At 36.5% G+C, this 4,556-nt stretch overlaps 1 pseudogene; it reads left to right on the forward strand.

The window, feature by feature from the left end:
* The first annotated feature begins 3,915 nt into the window (after positions 1-3,915).
* LOC148529086 (5S ribosomal RNA) lies at positions 3,916-4,034 on the forward strand (annotated as a pseudogene).
* The last annotated feature ends 522 nt before the right edge of the window (positions 4,035-4,556 follow it).

Consider the following 4,556-nt stretch of genomic DNA (forward strand, 5'->3'; position numbering starts at 1 on the left):
ACAGCATACCTGTCCGGGACTCAGTCATTACCTATGGACTGTAATTATATGGACACACTATATCAGAAGCTGCTCTGATCGAGTATCAGCAAGGGGTTATTTAATCCTTATACCCACAAGCAGTATATGGAGCTATGTGGCACATGCCCTTTATATCCCACATGTGAAAGCAGCTATTCACTCTACTTTCACTAATTCACCATTTGCTGAAATTATCTGACTAAAATATCAGCTAAAAAAATATATATGCAAATTTCCTTATATTATGTGGAATTAAACTGCAATCTTATGCTACATTTTCATTGTTATTTTTCGCACTCTCTCATCAGCCGACCGGCCCTGCCTGTCCTGCAATGTCCCTGATATCAGGATAGCCGGGGTTTGTGCACACTGACAGCAGAAGTGCTCATTTCCTTCCTTCCCACCAGCTGCCAACCCCACTCTCTCATCCCTTGTCCTCTGTCCGATACAAGACTAGGTGACAGCAGAAGTGGGGTAGTCAGGATCTGGGCACCTCTCCTTTATTCTGAGATAACTCTGATAAGGTATACCTACTGAAATCCTCAGAGAATTAATCTGATATATTAGACCTAATCCAATCTTTGCTCCATAGGTGACAATTCTTGCTGCTTAATATCCTATTCTTACAATTGGGATCGATATATTGTTATATTGTTATACTCTTATACTTTGATTATTTCCAAATTATTTAAAATATCTATACATGCTATGTTATTTTCAACCCTTTTCCCACAGGTATTAGAATATGACATATTTACCTTCTTATGTTACACTGCAAGTTGGTACATGCGGGACTCTCCATAACATCCAATGCTGACATATGGGATTGATATACTGTAAATTCCTTACACTGTGGTTATCTACAAATAATTTGGAATATTTATGCATGCTATTCTATTTCCAACTATCTCCCACAGGTATTAGGATATGACGCATTTAATTGCATATATTATATTGCAAGTTGGTGCATGAGGGATTTTCCACAATATTCTATACTAACAAGTGGGACTGTTATACTACAAAATTCTTATATTGTGCTTATTCACAACATATTTGGAATACCTATGCATGCTACCTTAGTATTTTTACTCCACAGGTATTAGGACATAACATATTTATTTGTGCATATTATATTGTGAGTTGGTGCATGAGGGATCCTCTGTGCAGGTGGGCACTCTATATGTGTACTTATTCACATTATAAACGTCAATTATTGTTCTGGCAATTTTTCGATCTAATAGGATCTATAATTATATATATCAAGCAATAGATGGGTACAGCGCCACTACCTGTGTGACTTACTGAGTGAAACAAATAAATATTCAAATGTATAGCAACTTAGCCTATTATTTTTTTCGGCGTCCGCTCTGAGACAATAGTGTAATACTAGTGTGAGTATTTTTAAAAAGTGAAAAACAAGAGAATTGACAATCAGGCGACTAGTTTGCTAGATGTGTAAATTCACACACAGTAAAATGTACAGTAGATAGGTTAATGGTTTACAAATATAGTTATACCTCAAACCATATAGAGGGGCGTGTTTCACGCTAATTAATAAATATAATAAACCAATAAATAGCAAAGTGCTTAGTGCAAAATATGATATATCTGATTACATCTAGATAAAAAAAAAAAAAAAAAAAATTTTTGTTGAACTCATATAGACAACAAAGTGCTAGTGCAAAAATATAGTGAATCTGAAACAAAGTGCTAGTGCCAAGTATAATAAAAATTATGACAATTTATTGAAAAACAGTGCACATAAAAATATATAAATAAATATGACCATAAAAACAACGACTGGCAGTAAATAGATAAAAACAAAGTAGAGGAAAGTTGATATTTTTAAGCAGCTTATCTGATTGAAGGAGAGAGGTAGTTCTCCACAGTGCATGAGGCAGCCAACAGTCCCAACGCGTTTCGTCACTATGACTTCATCAAGGGGATATTGCTTCAGTGTGGTGGTCCTGTATTTATACCACACTGAGTTCAAATGAGAGTCAGGTGTTCACCCTACTTCCTTTGTCTTAGGGAGACCTCAAAACCAAGCGATTTCATAATTCAGCAAGCCATCATTTAAAATAGTTTGTGTTACAGGGTTTCCCATAAAGAAATGTTAGTTATAAATAGTCAAACGGCGATCTTTTAAGTTCAACTTCCGCCCTTTGTGAACTGGCCTCTGCCCTTAATTGGAGCGTCACATCCGTTCCCGGCAGCTGTGTTAAACCATAGCGCGCGATCAAGCACTTCCGTTTTCTTCCTCGTGTTCCGAACTGGGCACGTCACTTCCGCCCGCCGTGTGTTGACGTGTTCGGAGGTGAGCCGTGTCACTTCCACCAACCCTTCTGTCGTTTCGCTCCAGGACGCGGCACATCACTTCCGCCCTTACTTAATAGATGTGTTTTTTAGAGTTGGATGAAGAAATTGAAGTTCCACACAAAGAGTTTTTATGTGATCTTATGTCTTTTATACTTACTCATAATTATTTTAAATTTTTAAATCAATTTTATCGTCAAATCTGTGGAACCGCAATGGGTACAACTTTTGCTCCCAGCTTTGCGAATTTGTTCATGGGATGTTGGGAAAAGAATTATGTTTACAGTAATAACCCTTTTAAAGACAATATAATTTTTTATAAGAGATATATTGATGATATTTTAATTATTTGGGAAGGATCGGAAGAATCTTTTAACGATTTTTTAATTTTTATTTCAAATAACAATATGAATCTTAAATTTACATCAAATTTTAACAACAGAAGTATTGAGTTTTTGGATTTGATTTTAACATCAGAAGGTGACCAAATTTGCACAAAAATTTTTATAAAAGGAGTAGATGCGAACAGCTACCTGCATTACAAAAGCTGTCATCTGGACAAATGGAAGAACAACATACCATACTCCCAGTTCTACAGAATTAAACGTAATTGCAGCAATGCTAACGTCTGTAATGAACAACTTGATATTTATGCAACCAGGTTTAGAGAAAAAGAGTATCCGGAAGCAATCATCAATACAGCTATGCAGAAAACGAAAAACCTACAGAGAAATAATCTACTACAATATAAGACGGAGAAACCACAAAAAGAAGAAATGGTACCATTTATAACAACATATAATGGACACGAGAATCATATTAAAAAATCTCTTAACAAAAACTGGAATATCCTTCTGATGGATCCTTTACTCCAAAAGATCCTACCGACAAAACCACAGATTATATATAGAAAATCAAGGAACTTAAAAGATTTACTGGCACCGAGTATGCTGAGGGATAAAGGAAATGAAAGACCAACTATGAACACTTTGAAGTGCAATGGAAGCTATAAATGCGGACATTGCAATATTTGCAAATTTCTTCACCCCAAGAGAAAAACATTCACGAATTCGGACGGATCTAAGGAATACACTATAAAGAATTTTATGAACTGTAACTCCACATCAGTGATATACCTGTTAGAGTGCACATGTGGACTCAAGTACATAGGAAAAACCAAGAGACCACTAAAAATCAGAATTCAGGAGCACATTAGGAACATTAGAAACAGAGTTGAAGGACATGCAGTCTCCAAACACTTCTCAATAAAACATAATTCGGATCCCGAAGATATCACCTTCAAGGCAATAGAACACGTTACTCTGGGAGAAAGAGGTGGGGATTTGGGCAATCTGCTATCAAGAAGAGAGATGTTCTGGCTGTTTGAACTGGACACACTGGCACCTAAAGGCTTCAATGAATACTACGAAATTGCTCCTTTCTTGTGATATGCTCCATTCCTATCTACCAATATACCCCCAGGTTATGGAGGGGCCTGAGTAGTACCCTGAAGGTTCATCTTCTGAGGGAAGTCCAGGTTTGGTAGAATATCTGGCATTATGGACCATCGAAATATGTATTTGCTGCCATACCATCATGTGTGAGCCCAATCTCGTCCGATCTTGGAAGCAAAGCATGATTGGGCCAGGTTAGTACCAAGGAAGGTAACCCATTGAGAATACCTGGTGCTGCAAATTCAGCCGGCGGTTTGGAATATAACCAGGCTAGAGAATGATAATGCCTAAAAAGGGAATTATAGCATATTCACAATTGCAAGCCTTAAGGCCAAGGAGTGATTAATGATATCAGAACTTTACAATTCTAACTACCCAATTGAATGGAAAGAGGTGGATCTTGGGTTTGACTTATATGATTATCCAAGAAATCCTTAGAGTCTTTGGAACCTCCCCTTCAAGAAAAAGAGTAAAAGAATGATCCCCATACTTCAAGTACATCTTAAAACCGATTGTAACTATCTAACTGGATGAAAAGAGGTCGTTTGTCTGAGTCGGATCAATATGAAAATCCAAGAAATTTTCAGAGTCTTTGGAACCTCTTCTTCAAGGAAAAGAGTGAAAGAATGATCCCCATACCTTAAGAACATTTCCCAACTTATTATATCCCTGAATTTCTGCTCCTCTTGGTTGAACTTTTAAAGAAATTCCTTTTTGGAATAAATATCTAAACAATATCCAATATAATTATATACATAAAACAAT

This window comes from Taudactylus pleione, unplaced genomic scaffold, assembly GCF_031769625.1.
Source record: "Taudactylus pleione unplaced genomic scaffold, aTauple2 ptg000087l, whole genome shotgun sequence".
NCBI lineage: Eukaryota > Metazoa > Chordata > Amphibia > Anura > Myobatrachidae > Taudactylus > Taudactylus pleione.